General features: G+C 41.9%; 1 long non-coding RNA gene across 1 annotated transcript; it reads right to left on the bottom strand.

Moving 5' to 3' along the window:
• Nucleotides 1-6,463: 6,463 nt before the first annotated feature.
• LOC148892227 (uncharacterized) lies at nucleotides 6,464-8,564 on the bottom strand. The gene is made up of 2 exons (XR_016116297.1): nucleotides 8,431-8,564; nucleotides 6,464-7,246 (listed from the first exon to the last, which is right to left on the bottom strand). It is a non-coding gene; the product is annotated as an uncharacterized LOC148892227 (long non-coding RNA).
• Between the last annotated feature and the right edge of the window lie 540 nt (nucleotides 8,565-9,104).

Genomic DNA, 9,104 nt, shown 5'->3' with positions numbered 1-9,104 from the left:
TAGCATACCGGCTTCACAGTGCAGAGGTCGCCGGTTCGCGTCCCGGTCCGGCCTCCCTGTGTGGAGTTTGCATGTTCTCCCCGGACGCGCGTGGGTTTTCTCCGGGTCCTCCGGTTTCCTCCCACACTCAAAAAACATGCATGGCAGGCAGATTGACCACTCCAAATTGTCCCTAGGTGTGAGTGTGAGAGTGACTATTGTATGTCTTCGTGTGCCCTGCGATTGGCTGGCAACCAATTCAGGGTGTCCCCCGCCTCGTGCCCGTAGACAGCTGAGATAGGCTCCAGCAACCCCCGCGACCCTAATGAGGAATAAGCGGTACGGAAAATGAGATGAGATGAGATGAGATATTTCCCTGATGACAGGTGAGGCACAGCCTCACCTGTCATCATGGAAATATAGATAGATAGATAGATAGATAGATAGATAGATAGATAGATAGATAGATAGATAGATAGATAGATAGATAGATAGATAGATAGATAGATAGATAGATAGATATTCCAGCTCTAGTCTACCTGTGTGGAGCTTGCATGCTCTCTGGTTTAGGCTCCAGCGGCCCTTGTCAGGAAAAACTATTATGGATGAAAAGGTTTCTTCAGCCGTCATCTGTTCTTCTATGACTGCCCCAGTCATAGACCATAATCAGTCAGGACAAAAGAAGTAATCAGTTTAGCCCAAAGGAATAGTCCTCTGCTCCCCCCAACCTTAGAGCGGGGACCTATAAAAGCAAAGGTCTGGCACTGCCACCTCTGGACAGTAGGGATATATATACAGGGCCAGAGCTACCAGCAACTTTTAGTTATCTGATGAAACTTCTTGGATGAGGAGCGTCTGACACCTTCAAAAAAGTACAGATGACGGCTGAAGAAACCTTTTCATCGATGGACCACTCCTGTACGACTGAGAACTTACACAGACGAATAGCTATTATGGTATCCATTCATTTGTTTGTGAACTACAGTATAGTAAACCCTTGATGTCTACTTGTTCATTTCCCACTCCCTGTTCATTTCTTGATCGGTATGCCCATCATCAACCACACCCTTCAAAAAAGCATGCACTTTAGCTTCTTCTGATCACTTGAACTACTTGAAGAGAACTAATTTGGTTCATTTATTTTAGAAGCATCCATTTTGTCAGTCCAAAATTGTGACAGTAGGCAACAGGCACCCATTTTGTTCAACTACTCCCTGTTGTGTGTCCAACCAACCTCATGGAAAGGCTCTGTTCTTTGCGCAAGAAGAAGCTTTAGGTCCAAACCATTGTCAACAAGGGGAACAATTTGGCTGGAAAGGGCCCTATTTACAGAATGGTGAACCACAGCTGAATTTAGCAGAGTTCTTTTGTCAGCAAACACCACAAGACTGCATCTTTGTGAGATCACAAGAGGAGGAACGGGCTGAAATTCATGTCTCGTGGTCCAAAGGTGGTCAGCGTTGTCCATCTGAACTGCAATTGTTTAACCTTGAAAACGTCCAAAATGTCTGATAACATGATTGTCATGCTACACCGCCTTGTTCACATTCCACGCTGACCGAGTGGAATGTGTCTACTAAAAAAGCTTCGTCTGTGGCCTCAGATGGAGGTTGCGGGGTGTGTTTTGAGTGAGGATCATCACGTCCGGACTGAAAAAAATTAAGCCATTTATTTTTTGTTTTTTTTTCACCCCACATCAATACACAACCATAACTCTTTCAAGGACAGATGACACCCAGGAACAGCGCAACAACCTAAGTGATAACGATATCTATCTATCTATTGTTTTTTTAAATGGTGTGATACTTGCTATTACACTGACATCAGTTGACACCGCACATCCAGGTATGAGAATCGGGTGTCAGGGGCCAAAACTGTTATTGAAAGAGAAGAGTAACAAACTTGTGGATTGATTTCTTTACATAGCATTCATTTGGGAACAGAGGTCTGCTGTCCATCAAGAATTTGAGAATAGTTGATGTTTTTTCCCAAAAACCCAGTCAAAATCTTTGATAACTAACCCTACGCTGCCCGTCGCTGATTAACTGGGATGTGCACCATGCAAACGCCCAACCACAAACCACCATACCATTGTCGATGACATTAGGCGCATGACAGCCAGGATCCAACCATCCGTAGACATTGCATCTACTCGTCCTTAACCAAGATTTCAGTCTTTGGTGTTGCAACTATAAACATCCAACTGAGCACTTTTTTGGTAATGTTCATTTTTGCTGTACTTTTATCTAAAGATAAAGCTCCCGTATGGTGCCCCACACATACCTTCAGGTCTCCAGTCCATTCCCTAGACGGCTGTGGGCAATGTGGTGACTCCACTTTCGGTTTGGAGGTCTCCCAGCGACCGCAGCGATTAAAAAAAAAGTAATGTGACAGAATCATGTGATTTCTCTAGGAAACCAACTGTATGGAGTAGGTACGTCTGTGTAAGCTCTCAGTCGTACAGGAGTGGTCCATCGATGAAAAGGTTTCTTCAGCCGCCATCTGTATTTCTTTGAAGGTGTCGGACGTTTCGCTTCTTATCCAAGAAACTTCATCAGCAAACTAAAGTCTTACTGGTAGTTTAGGCCGTATTTATATATCCCTACTGTTCAGACATGGCGGTGCCGGACTCTGCTATGATAGGTCCCTGCTCTCAGGTTGGGGGGAGCAGAAGACTACTCCCTGCAGCTGCACTGATTGTTCCTATTGTCCTGAATAACGACTGGCTTGATTGCCCCACTTCCACCGGTATGACCTCATAAATATTACTAATCCAATTTCTCCAGTGTGAGACTAATAAAGGCAAATCCAATCCAATCCAATCCAATCCTATTTTGCCTAAGCAGGCTGTTGTACGAACGATCCAAATTGAACCTCACCCCACCATATCGGTTTAATGAAGGATTTAGTTGTTTTATGAAAATCGCTTCTTTTACTCCCCTTTTGGATTGGATTGGATTTGCCTTTATTAGTCTCACAATGGAGAAATTTACATTTCACAGCAGCAAACCATCTATGTTCTTTCGATACGATTTTAACCTCACTGTCGTCAAATGAGTGGTTGCTAGCTTTTAGGTGCATATGTATTGCCGATTGAGGCCCACTAATGTTATACCTGCGATGTTGATAAAGTCTTTTTTTTAGAATTTGTTTCGTCTCCCCAATGTACTGCTCTTTACAATTTTCATTCTTACAATGTATTGAATAAACTACATTACTTTGCTTTTCATTTGGCAGCCTATTTTGTGGATGCACTAATTTTTGCCTTAAAGTGTTTATCGGTTTGAAATAAATTGGAATTTTGTGTTGCCAAAGGACTGTAGTTTTTCAGAAACTCCTGCAATGTAAGGTACTGCTACTCCTCTCCTCTTTGTATCTTCAGAATTTTTGGTTTCATTCCCTATTCTTTCTTTCTTTCATTTGTTAAATGACCACTGAGGGTACCCACAGTTAGTGAGTTCTCTCCTGATATGTTTTGACTCCTTTTCTCTACCTTCGACGCTTGTTGGTATTAGTTGAGCCCTATGCTGGAGGGTTCTGATAACAGATAACTCCTAGTTTGTGTTGTAAAGGGTGGTTAGAATCGAAAAGTAAGTATTGGTCAGTGTGCGTAGCCTTCCTAAAGACTTCTGTTTTTAGCGCTCTGTCCTCTTTTATAATTACAGTAAAGTCTCGATATTCTCGGGAGTCCGAAAAATATCGATATAACCGGGACTATCGATATATCCGACTCTGCGCGCATGTAATTTTCTCCTTGCGGTCATAGAAATAGTATCGTAATAAGCGGTACTATCGATATAACCGATATCGATATAACGAGACTTTACTGTACTTTACAATCCAAAAAGGGTAGTTGGTTCTCTTTAATGTCCTCACGAGTAAATTTAATGTTGATATCTACCGAGTTGAGGTGATCTGTGATGGATTGAATTTCTTGTTTATTAATTATGATAAAAGTATCATCCACATATCTAAATCAGCGTCTAGGTTTTGTCGATGTGAGGGCCTGTTTCTCCATCTCTTCCATGTACAAATTAGCCACTATTGGTGAAACTGGTGAGCCCATAGCACCACCATGAATTTGTTTGTAAATGTTCTCCCTAAATGAAAGATACGTATCATTAAGGCAGATTTCCAATAATTGGCAGATGTGGTCCGGATTAAGTTTGGTTCTTTCATGCAGAGACCGCTGGCAGTCTCGTCCTCACCACTGAGACTGCTGAGATGCCAATGTTTCCTCAAGTTCCAATATGAGGTCTTTGATCCTCTCTACAAACCCTGTGGTATTCTCTACGTGATATTCTGTGTTACCAACCAACGGAGCTAAGATACTTTTGAAATATTTGGCTACATTGTATGAGGAGTCAATGCTACAAACAATGGGTGTGAGGGGGAACCCTTCTTTATGTATTTTTGGCAGGCCATTGATACATGGCGTGGCCTCTGCCGGGTATAATCTAAAATACATCTGTTTGTCTATATGTTTTCCTTTCTCTAACTTTTGGAGACAGTCTATCATTTCTTTCTTGTATCTATTGGAAGGGTCCCTTTTTAGTTGCTCATAAGTGTAAGAATCACTGATTAACCTATATAATTTGTCTTCATAATCCAATGTGTTGAGAAGCACTGTATACCTACCCTTGTCTGCTGGCAAAATATTTTTATCTTGTAGAGTAGTTAACGCCTTCCTCTCTTCTAATGTTATGTTGGACGGAGGTGGTTTGGCACTTCTAAGAAGGGCTGATATTTTATGCGTAGATCATCTGCCTCTGCATACTAAAGTTTGTTATTTTTAATATCCGATTCAGTAGCTGTGATGTAGTCTATTGTAGGTATTGTTTTAGGAGTTACTGGGAAATTTAAAGCTTTGGTTAGTCCCGCCTTTTCTGTCTCTGAGAGATCGCTGTCTGACAAATCTTTGATCCAAGTCTCTCTTGAAATCTGCTCATACTTATTTTTCCCGTGTTTACAAGTAGCTGTTATTGTTTCTGTATCATGATCTGGTTGGCGACCAACGGGTGGCGCTGTAATTGTTAAATGTCATTGAATACTGTTGAACACATTGTATGCTGTTGGATGCAATTGTATGAATTGTGTGCAGTGCATGTGTTTGTTTAATCTTGGCGGACTTTTAATGTTGGTTTTCTTTTGATACTTTGTATTTTTTCCGTTCAGATGATTTTGATGTTTTACATTTTGTTCCTGCTGACTGTATTTTAATACAATTTCTCAAATACAACCTCCTGCTCTCTCCTGCCTGCTTTTTGGGATCCGCACCCGCCATCACCACCTTGCAAACCGTGAGAGAATTACCCGACCAACCATCGGATCCCGCAGGTACAACGGACCCGTCTCATTTCCACCCCGTGCCTGGCAACGCTACGTCCACGTTAGCCCACGCCTCGTCGAGTTTGAATTGCGTCACTCGACGAGCCGTAACGTCCACGTCAACGTCCGGCCGAGACCTCCTTCCAGGTGGCCGTCCAGGGTGACACTGGGTGTCTGGCAGTGCACGCCCAAGTCCAGCCACGCTGTCGTGCTGCATGTTTGAATTGAGTCACATCCATGACGAGCCGTGCAACGGCCGCGTTCACGTAAGTCCGAGACCCCACTCATCGCTGGATCCCGAAGCGGCTTGATACTTTGTATTTTTTCCGTTCAGATTATTTTGATGTTTTATATTTTGTTCCTGCTGACTGTATTTTAATACAATTTCTCAAATACCACCTCCTGCTCTCTCCTGCCTGCTAGTTGGGATCCGCACCCGCCATCACCACCTTGCAAACCGTGACATTCTGTAAAAGTAATTTTTGAAATGTACCCTTTTGTCTCTCTTTGGTTTTGCTGTGGTGCCTCATGTATCCGGATTTGGTAAATTCACACACTTACTGATATATTTTGTGGGTACGTTCAGTTTGTAATCGTTGATAATAAGGTTCTACTTCTGACTGTTTTTCATCTCTATGTTAAGTCTCCTAATTCCAAATTTAGTATTTTTCTAATATAATTTTGTTGCATTTTATCGGCATCCGGGTTCCAGGGGTGGTTGCTTCAAGCATTTAGGAATTAACCGGCTCTGTCTACATGTAAGATTGAATCTGAGGTGGTTCTTTAAGTCAGCTAACTTAAAAGTGGCCTTTTCTAATTTACGTACCAGCAGATGTCTCTCCCAGGATGTCTCTCCCAAAGTTGGCAGCAATACGTCTTTGTAAGCTCTCAGTCGTACAGGAGTGGTCCATCGATGAAAAGGTTTCTCAGTCGTCATCTGTACTTCTTTGAAGGTGACGGACGTTTCGCTTCTTATCCAAGAAACTTCGTCAGCAAACTAAAGTATTACTGGTCGTACAGATGACGGCTGTAGAAACCTTTTAATATATGTGTGACGGGTGTCACAACAGTGACTGTCTTCATCCCCACGATGCTGCCGTATTAATGAAGACGAGACGCGTGGATGTGTCTTTTTATTTCTTTTATTTCTGCAACACTGCAACACAGTATGGCAGGAGGGATGGGTGAAGTCGCATGGGTTTCGTCTTGTGATTAACCTGAATCTCCTCGAGATTGTTCTCAAATGCAAAACATTGAAGATAACAAAACAGAATTAACAACGTGTGATCGTATAGTGGTTATTTACATAAAAAGAGAATACAACACAAGTTCACTGTTATTTACAAGATGTCCCTGAACGCATCATGGGCGGAGACTCGGCAGAACACGCGGTGCGCTTGTAATGGCTGGCGCGCAGTTCAACCCGCCACGGACACTCACGGGCAAATGAAACACGACACAAGAAACTAAATATTGTTCAATAAAAACGAAATGAAACAATTATTACCTGCAACACAGTATGGCAGAAGGGATGGGTGAAGTCGCATGGGTTTCGTCTTGTGATTAACTGCGATAGAAAAGCGCATATGCTCCTAAGTTCCACTCGACAAAACGTGAAGTAAATAATGACACAAAAAGTAATCTGGACTCGAAATGAATAAGGGAACTAATTAGATAACACTAGACAGTAAAAAAAGGGGAAACAAAATAAGATATTGTCATGAAAATGCGCGTTAATCAAGACCAACAGAAAATTGCGACTCACCCTGAATCTCCTCGAGATTGTTCTGGAAACTATGGGCGGGACATAGTGCCACACTGTGCGCCGTTGCGTCACTTCCTTCATAATTTAATAATCTAAGCGCACAACTCCGTTACATATGTAGTAGGTAGAAGACACTAGCCTTTATTCACTGGATCCAGTTCATGAATGAAGCATCTGGAAAGAGACATTTTAATGATTATTACTGAGGTAGGAATTGATTACAGTATAAATTATAATGGCTGGAACGGCTGGACAAAAATGTCTAAATGGTGGGATGTGTGATAGAAGGGTTTCAGCTAAGATCAAAGGAAAAGTGTAGAAAATGGTGGTGAGACCAGCCACGATGTTTGGACTGGAGACAGTGCCACTAACGAAAAGACAGGAAGCAGAGCTGGAGAAGCAAAGATGAAGATGTTGAGGTTTTCTTTGAGAGTGACCAGGTTGGATAGGATCAGGAATGAGTACGTTAGAGGGACAACTCATATTTGAGGCTTTGGAGAGAAAGTCAGAGAGTCCAGTCTCAGATGGTTTGGACATGTCCAGAGGAGAGAGAGTGACTATATCGGGAGAAGAATGCTGAACCTTGAACTGCTAGGCGGGAGACCGAAAGGAAGACCTCAGAGGAGGTGTATGGATGTTGTTAACGAGGACATGAAGGTAGCTGGTATGAGAGAAGAGGATGCACAAAACCTGGTTAGATGGAAGACACTGATTCGCTGTTGCGACCCCTGAAGGGAAAATCCGAAAGGAAGAGAAAAAAAATATATAATGGGAAAAAAACACAATCAAATTATACACAATCAAAAATAATAATCCTATCAACCTGAAATATTGTATTGGTAAAAAAATAAACTAAAATAAAATAAAATAAAAGCTGCAAGTGTGAGGACCTATAAATAAACCAAATGCCTGGCCATGTGAAAATACTTGCACAGCGGGGTTGGCACACGGGACAATAATCCTCCTTTTGCCTTGCCATATGTATGTGCAACATGCAAGTACTCACCGTCCAAAGCATACATTGCATCACCAAAGCAACAAAGTGCAATAACATAAAAAAATGTTCAATCACTTCTTCATCAACATTTATAAATGAAAGACTCAAACCTGGAAAGTGATCAGATAAATTATGTAGGAGGTGTTCATTAAAATAAGACCTCTATAAAATTAGATTTAGCATGATGGCTTCTCAAAACTTGTTGGTAGGCTTTGGGTTGTTCCATAGGTTTCATAGTTTTTTTTTCATAGTGACGAGTAATGATGAGTGAGGATAGAGATGCTAGGATGTTTGAGACAAAAAAAGGGCTGAAAGCCAAGCTGCCAAAGCTTAAAAAATGTAAACAGAAAAAGTAACTCACAAATAATCTGTCCTTGTGTATCTTGCCTGAAACTGGGACTTGGTCGCACTTCCCCCAACCAAGAGGCCACCATTGTAAAGAAATGGTGAGGGAGGCAGTGTGTGTTTTTTTTCCTCCTGCCTCCCTGTCGCCAGCTTGTCCCTCTTCTTCCTTTGCTATTCACACACAGGCAATTAAGTCGGTTTCCCAATGCTGTGATCCCCTCCTCCATTCTTTGTTCTTGTTTTTTGTTGTTTTCCTGTTTCTTAGCTTTTCATCCTCTCTCCCTTCTTTCTTGCGGTTTTCTTTTTCAGGCAAGGGAGTTGAGGCTGGGGGCAGAACAGAGGAAAGAACAAAATGGAGGGAAAGGGGGGGTCACATATGCAGCTTTATGACTTAGCACATGTGTTTCGAGGCCTTTGTATTTACATGTTTCTCATGGAAAAGAGAGTGGTGGAAGTGGATGATCGGAAAAGTAAGACAGACATAAGGTTTGGGTTTGTTGAGTTAAATTCAATCCTGGACTGTTTGTTTCCTATGGTGAGAAATGATGTTGCATTCTGTGGTACAATTTGTCCTTACAATATGGTATTCATTCAAGACCAAAAAAAAGTCTTACTTTGTCAAAGAATTATTGCATGAGATACGGATACTTCAGCCGTCTGATGTTCTCTACTGAAAACATGATTAAATGA

Source organism: Hippocampus bargibanti, linkage group LG10 (assembly GCF_051943395.1).
Source record: "Hippocampus bargibanti isolate YZ-2025 linkage group LG10, ASM5194339v1, whole genome shotgun sequence".
NCBI lineage: Eukaryota > Metazoa > Chordata > Actinopteri > Syngnathiformes > Syngnathidae > Hippocampus > Hippocampus bargibanti.
Note: the sequence above shows the minus strand (reverse complement) of the source record. Positions and strands in the feature narration are given on the sequence as shown.